We start from the raw sequence: 8,692 nt of genomic DNA, 5'->3' as shown, positions 1-8,692 counted from the left end.
TTTCTCGGTTAATAAAATAAAATATATAAATGCGTCATAGAAAAGGCAATGGAAACAAATGTTACAGACTTTTACATTATTATAATTTAAAATGTGTATCTTCTTCTTCTTCTTCTAAATTGGCGTAGACACCGCTTACGCGATTATTGCCGAGTTAACAACAGCGCGCCAGTCGTTTCTTCTTTTCGCTACGTGGCGCCAATTGGATATTCCAAGCGTAGCCAGGTCCTTCTCCACCTGGTGCTTCCAACGAAGTGGAGGTCTTCCTCTTGCTCTGCTACTCCCGGCGGGTACTGCGTCGAATACTTTCAGAGCTGGATTGCTTTCGTCCATTCGTAGCCGCTGTCTTTTAATTCGCTGAACTATGTCAATGTCGTCATWTATCTCATACAGCTCACCGTTCCATCGAATGCGATATTCGCCGTGGTCAACGCGCAAAGCACCATACATCTTTCGCAGAATTTTTCTCTCGAAAACTCGCAACGTCAACTCATCAGTTTTTGCCATCTGCCAAGCCTTTGCACCATATAGTAGGTCGGGAATTATGAGTTTGGTTTTTGTTCGTCGAGAGAGGACTTTGCTTCTCAATTGTCAGTCTGAAGAAAGCAGAACTAACGGCGCGGGTGTTGCGGCTGATGATATCAATATCATCGGCATACGCCAGCAGCTGTACACTCTTATAGGAGATGGTACCTTCTCTATTTAGTTTTTCAGCTCGAATTATTTTCTCCAGAAGCAGGTTGAAGAAGTTGCACGATGGGATCTCCTTTTTCACCTTTGGGGGTTCTACAAGAGTATGCTCCGGTCTTGAAACCTTCTGTAAGCCGCCGAATTTCTTTGTAGAATTTTCGAGCATTACCTCTGTCGGTCGGTACTCACGCATTTATGTGTTTATCGGTGGTATCTTGAATTAATCGAGGACGTTGATCACTCCAAGACGATATTGCATAAACATTTGATTGTACTAATAATAATTTAAATTTTCACATAATTTGTCAATCGCTCAAAAAAGGCTTGTGTAGATGAATCCTGTATTTAGGCGAATGAGCATGAAAGTAAACAGCAGTCAGTTATATGCGTGTTTTCAGATAAGCCGAAACCAGCAAAAGTTGTACGGGCATTAAGCAGGGTTAATCAAAAATCGACTGAAACCACTGAACCTTCGAAATCAAACATCGATTGATGAGTCATACACCGAACAGTCCTGACTTGGCACCGAAAGAAATCATTTTATTCCCATACGGAAAAAATAAACTAGAAGGTCAATATTAAAAATAATATTTTTTGAAGAAATTTATCTCGATTTTGGTGAGTCAGTTTGAATGATACCTATTTGCTGTAATGTTCCGATTTAAGCAATATGTTAGGTGATTTCTCGTATAGTGACTCTTGATCAATAATTTATGCAATGGAAATGCCTAAATTGACTCAGCTCGTCATGCGAATCATTTTTACAAATATTTTATAGAATCTCCTACATTTCCTACTAGGTGTTGCAAACTTCGTGACAAACTTAATATCTGCCTGCTCAGAGTATAAAAAGCTTTTTTTAATTGAGTCGTTCATACCAGAAACCACTAAAAATATGGTAATGGTAGTGACTAGTCGAGCCGAAAGAATTAGAGAGAGTGTAATACTACTAAATATAACCTTTTATAGCAAAGTATAGTAACGTAGGCCATATATGTATATGTACATACATATTTACAAAAACTATATTCGTATAAAATATCTAAAGTGATGTATGCGTATACACAATTAATACAAATTGTTAAACTAAGTGTATATGAATGCAATATTCATGCCATATTTGTATATACTCCTGTAGTGACATGTAATTTGTAGTCCTTCAAAACAAAATAATAAAATTTCGCGTTCCAGCACTTCGGATACTTTAATAACAAGTCAAATAATATTATAACGTATGTATATGGAATGTCACAAATCCTGTAGAAACTTTTCATTTATGCTTGGGTACACTGCTATATTGTATAGTATCAATACTTTTTATACTCTCGCAACAAAGTTGCTAAAGAGAGTATTATAGTTTTGTTCACATAACGGTTGTTTGTAATTTCTAAAATTAAAAGAGTTAGATATAGGGTTATATATACCAAAGTGATCAGGGTGACGAGTAGAGTTGAAATCCGGATGTCCGTCTGTCCGTCCGTCCGTGCAAGCTGTAACTTGATTACAAATTGAGATATCATGATGAAACTTGGTACACGTATTTCTTGGCTCCATAAGAAGGTTAAGTTCGAAGATGGACAAAATCGACCCACTGCCACGCCCACAAAATGGCGAAAACCGAAAACCTATAAAGTGTCATAACTAAGCCATGAATAAAGATATTAAAATGAAATTTGGCACAAAGGATCGCATTAGGGAGTGGCATATTTGGACGTAATTTTTTTGGAAAAGTGGGCGTGGCCCCGCCCCCTACTAACTTTTTTGTACATATCTCAAAAACTACTATAGCTATGTCAACAAAGTCGTTTCTTTTAGGCATTTCCATATACAGTTCAAAAATGGAAGAAATCGGATAATAACCACGCCCACCTCCCATACAAAGGTTATGTTGAAAATCACTAAAAGTGCGTTAACCGACTAACAAAAAACGTCAGAARCGCTAAATTTTRYGGARRAAWKKCMRRARGRARSYKSMWYCMWGSYTTTTTTAAAAATTGAAAATGGGCGTGGCGTCGCCCACTTATGAACCAAAAACCATATCTCAGGAAGTACTCAACCGATTTCAATGAAATTCGGTATATAGTATTTTTAACACCCTGATGACATGCACCAAATATGGGTGAAATCGGTTCACAACCACGCCTGAAATCTCGATTATCACTTTATCATGGGAGAGTATAAAATGTTCGGTGACACCCGAACTTAGGCCTTCCTTACTTGTATAAACCTGAAATTGAAATGCAAAGCTGCCGCCAATGGTGAGGTGCATRAGAAAATGAGTCGCGACCTTTTGTTTCTCTATGTCAATAGCAATCGCCTAAATACTAATTAATTTCCTTAAGAAGTGCATAAAATGGTACAAGGAGGAACCATATTTTTAATGGATTGAACTTTTAGGCATCAAAGCATAAAAAAATATAGGTATGAAGTTTGTGGTACAATGGTAAATCCGCGATAGTAAGAAACCTCGTCCAAAGTTGGTCGAGAATAATGATTTCCAGAAATCGCCATAAATCGCGTATTAATAAATTTTAAATGTTGGTGATTATGACGAAAACAATATTTTTTTTTTAACTTAATGCCTCTAAAAAGAACTTCCTTTATTTATGCATAAATTGAAAGAATGAAAATAACCCCAGGGTGGAGTGAGTGGCAAACCGCGATGCAGAAAATTACACTAATCATGCTGTAACTTACATACATATACACATACAKACATATATACAAATATAGTATTATGTAATGTCATTCATGTCTATATGTAAATACAATATAAGAACGAGTTCTGGCATAAATAGTAGGTTTAACGTATGCACAGCAACGCCCATCGATTCGCCATCGTTGCCGCTATTTCGTAAAACACATATGCATGTATGTATGTACGTAAATTATACCTTACTGATGCTGCTGCCATAGAACGTTTAAGTCAAACGAAAAACTCACGAGATAATCTACAAATGAAAATATGAGGCATTAAACGCAGTTTGAGGGACCAATGTGTGCTAAACATGAATAACGACGTAAATATGAGAAATGGTTTATACGAACAAACTAATAGATATAAATATGTTAATATAAAACTCATATTTTTACAATCTGTATAATATTTACTCAGAGGGTTGCGCGGTTACCATGGCATTCTAGTATTATAAGAGTCCTTCTGGTCTCTTTAGCTGTCTTGCTTCATTTGAATACATGAAAATACTTATATTGCGTGCTTTGTATATGAAATAAAACTCGTTAACAGTTTGTGTACTGTAATTTATTTTCACTTAGAACGCAAAACAACTCCCACAGTGATATAATTATGTTAAAAAACGGGTAACAAAAATATTTAAATAACGAAAATAACTGTGCATCACAACGTGAGCAAATATTAATCACGGTCTTTGAAGTCGGCCACGGTATTTACAACACTAAATTGTTGTTACCCGAAACTCCCTAAACTGTGGAATATTTTATATTTTCCATCCATAATGAACTTTTTTAAAAACAGTTTTCCTTACACTCGTAAACCATTAAGCAGTTCCTTAGATCATAAATCTTTATTCATCAAAATTAGATTTACCATGTCCAATGTGGGACGCTTAAAATTGCGAAAAGTATACAGTCCACAATTTCAGATTTATCATAGAATGTTGAACACTGTTTATCGGATCGTATTCTATGCCTCAGTACAATATTGGTGGTAGCGGTTGCCTAGAGTTTTGTTATAATTATGCATAGTTTCTTACTACTGTTTTAGAGCGTTTTATAGAAATTAGTATAAGACGACAGAAACAAAATAAAGAGAAACTTTGTAGAAAATATAATGTACTAACTTTCGTGGTTGCTACACAATAAATTTGAGTAAAGTTTATGATATGCCTCAAACCCCCCTTTTTAACGTTATTAAAGAGAATATCAATTCTTAAAGAGAATTTAGGGATTAGCAAAGCTTCGAAAAAAACCATGCGACTTAGGGTCTTTCATTTATGGAAAGATCGAAATACACATACAAATCTTAGACAAAATATGAAATATGTAAACAAATACGGATATTACAAGTTATTTTTAATTGACTCGGTATCACTTCACTTTAGCGGTAGCGACGGTGTTGTCGACTACCCAAGTTATTTTTAATTGAGTTAACGCATTGAGTCTCTTTCAAAAACTGTTTATTTAATAATCAGTAAGCTTACTGCTAACCTACTATTCTTGCCGTCGCTGTTGCCGTTAGTGTCGGTCTCTAATTACTTACATAAGCATTCCCACGCTCATGTGCCATGCTCATGCATCGAGCTGATCATCGAATTACAACAGCTGACCAAGCATTTAATTTGATCGCGCATGAAGTAAACGATCCAGACCGCATGAATTGCAATTTTTGGCAGCATTTGTACTTCATTACGTTAACTATTGTTAACTTACATGCATATGGATATAGAAGTTTAATATTAGCTGCCTGCGATACGTGATAGAGAGCGTTACTCTCTAGCTAACCGAATAAACTAAATGATCAAACAAACAGGCAGCAATCCTGCGGTAACTATAGKGACATATGTATGTATGTATGTATATGCAATAGTGTTATGATTTTTAAAAAGCGTTGTAGTAACCCTTTACTTTTTTATAAATTACTATAATTAATTTATATAGTCTTCAATTAAAAAAAAATACGAGATAAAAAAGAAGTTTGCCTTTTCATTCATATTCTGAACTATTTATAAAAGTAAAACTGTTCGCGAATATGATAAACAATACTTGGTATTGAATTAGCGGCTATACCACTTTAATAGAGTATTTGTATACTCTCTTGTACTATTTCAACTTTTTAACTCAGTTGTTGCTTTTAAGAGTAAGAGTAGAAAGAAAAATCGAGCAGATAAATGGCGAATCCATACGAATAAATATGATTTACTTTCAACTTCAAACTTTTTTACACTCAAAACTAATCGAGTGTACTTCTACCTTCAAAGCCCGTAATTTTTAATTATATGTATTTAGTAAAATGCAGATTTAAGTCTTTTAAATGAAATAATTTTTAATAATAGTTGTTCCACTGCAAGTGAGAGTATTTTGCATGTCAGCTATTTACTACTCAGGATCATTATCTGGCTAAAAGCTGCTTCGGCTTACAATGGAGTTAAAGTGGAGAGAGTACCATGCTTTGGTTTTGCAATTTTGATGACTGGTGATGCTCATATTACGAGTCAAAGTATAAGCTAAAGCAAATCAAGTCGGTTGCGGGTTAAAATTTTTCCATTCTCTAATAATATTTCATTTCTTTGTTGTGTAAGAGCGAATTAGCTGAAGTTTTTAAGTTTTGAAATACGTATGTATGTATGTATGTACRTATATCAAAAAATCATAATGATTTCTAAAAATAATATGCGAACCATACGCAAATGTTTTGTCCGTGGAAATTACAATAAGTAATATACATACATTTAAGCATAGGATATACTATATGTATAGTATATTAAGAATGTTGGGTAATGTAAAGAACTTTTGAAATTGTCAGGGTCTTTCGTTACTTAATCTTTCTTATCTTTTTATGAGATCTTGACAGAGTGTCAAAGCTGCTTTAAGTTGGTATTCGAATTTCAGGAACTGTAAATTTGCAGGGGAGTCATTATAAATCAATCTACGACTTTCTCATTTTAAGAACTATACTATGAAAGTACGTTTGGTTATTACCTATTTAAGTTTTTACATTCATACATTCTACGTAGTATAATGTAATATTAAAGAAATTCGATGCTCAATTCATGAAATTTTGCTTTATAATATGCGGAATCGGTCGCCATCTTATCAGTATCACTTACCTGCCTTCAACTGCATTTTACAGGTATCTAATTTTTTTTTTTAATTTCCAGTGTCTTTTAGGCGAACGTCTCATATGGCTGTTTGGAATCTAAAAAGCTATTTACTTACTTATAATACTCAATCCTTCTTTTGGTCAGAAATGTATACCAATTTTCAAAAGAATAAAACTTGCATCTCTCAAAATGGTATCATATCAAATCTGACGAACATTTTGTTTAGCTGTGAAATTCGTAAATATTTCTTCTGCAGGTAAGGACTGACTACTACTGATCATATGATTTCAATTCGGGGAGCTCCCTCTAAGAGAAACGAACGCCAGATTTTCTAGTTTTTCTTCGATACAAGTAGAAGTGAAAACGCAAGCCAAATGGCTGAAAATTCCTAATATTGTAATCTCGGTTTCGTTGATTCAGTTCCTATAATTTTGATGTCACCATGCTTTGGGAAGTCAATGTCGAAAACATCGATATAATTGGATATAATAGATATCAGAAATCACAAAAAACTATTTGGAACCACTCACTACAAAATTTGAACACAAACAAAAAATCGTGGGGCGATTTCCATCTGAAATCGATCCATTTCTGAAGCAGATGGTTACTGAAAACAAAAAGTGGTCACTTACGAAAACGGTTGTGGTAAGCCGGTGCAACTATTGCCCAGTCAGGATTGACGACCCGGAATTCTGAGTCACCTAATAGTTATTTGTATCAACTAAAACTAATCGCGATAGATATTGGTTGTCATATACATATGTATATACATATATATATAAATGATAAATATATATATATGTATATAAATGATAAAGATGACGAGACGAGTTGAATTCCGAGTGACTGTCTGTCCGCCCGTCCATCTGTGCAAACGATTACGTGTGTAAAAATTTAGATATCTAGATTAAACTTGGTACACATGTTCACTGGTCAAATTGGGAGGACGAGTTCGCAGATGTGAGTAATTAGACCACTTCCAGACCTGCAAACCGCCATATTTTTGGGAAATCTTAAACGAGTTGTAGCAACAGCAAATCCATCAAGTTGAACCAAACTTCGGCTAACGTCAAGGAGGCATATGGGCAAATCGGTATTTTAAAATTTCCGTATACAACGTCGATGTATGGATGTAATAAGAAAAGGGTTAAGAATCCAATATTAGTGAGACGAAAATATTTACTAAATAAAATTAAAATGTTTTATTTTTTTTTCTTTTTTCTTTAACCAAATGGCACTACTATTTTCATGGCCAGGAATATTTCTTATTTTTTTTTTTTATAATTCTTGTTAGTAAAATATATAAATATATTAAAAAAATAAAACTGTGTATATACATAGAAATAGATAGAAATTACTTGTTAAAGATGTTAAATTCATAGTTTGTATTTTTAATTTAAATTTTGTGTTTCATAGTTAGAACCCTCCGACACTACTATTTCCATGAACAGCTGTACATAATTTTAGATATACTATATTACACAAATGCACCGCTGAAAGATATTATGGCTTCGGCACACCGCTTTTCTTGTTTTATAAGAATGTTATGAATTGATATTCCAGGGGCCCGTTTAGTCGATTTTTTTTTTCAAAATATAATTACAATTTAATAAAAATAGTTTAAATAAGAATAATTGGATCAGAACAGTTTATGCAATTCATGACTATTTAATTGATAAAAACATATTAAAAAAAAAAAAACAAAATCAAAATAAATAGAATGTCATAAAATTTGATATACATATGTATATTAGAAAGCAATTAATTAATCATGTTAACAAGGACCTCAGAAACGAAATAAAAATTCCGATCGCTAATGCAGATTGGTAGAAATCGAACTGCTACCACGCCTACCTTCAATGTAACAAAACTGAAAACATATTTTTTTACATCGAAAGCAATATGGTTTTTATTTGTTTCTTCTTCTAATAATTAATCAAGTATTATTAAAAACTTTTAAAATTCAATAAACTGTTATTTTTTAATAAAAAAAATAATTATTTCCCTAAATTATTGCATTAATATTTAAATTATTTAGTACTATGCCACATAACGATTATTAAAGCATACCACAATTCTGATAATGTTCTTTTTTGTGTTTCAGAAGCTCAACAAAAGACAAAACAGTAATATCGCTTAAATTTAAGGAATTCATAAGGTGTACGAGTATAAATAAGGCGACGCCTTGCCGCAATACCTGA

This window comes from Bactrocera latifrons, unplaced genomic scaffold, assembly GCF_001853355.1.
Source record: "Bactrocera latifrons isolate USDA-ARS-PBARC rearing strain unplaced genomic scaffold, ASM185335v1 scaffold_20, whole genome shotgun sequence".
Classification (NCBI taxonomy): Eukaryota; Metazoa; Arthropoda; class Insecta; order Diptera; family Tephritidae; genus Bactrocera; species Bactrocera latifrons.
The sequence above is the reverse complement of the archived record's forward strand: the minus strand, read 5'-3'. Positions refer to the sequence as shown.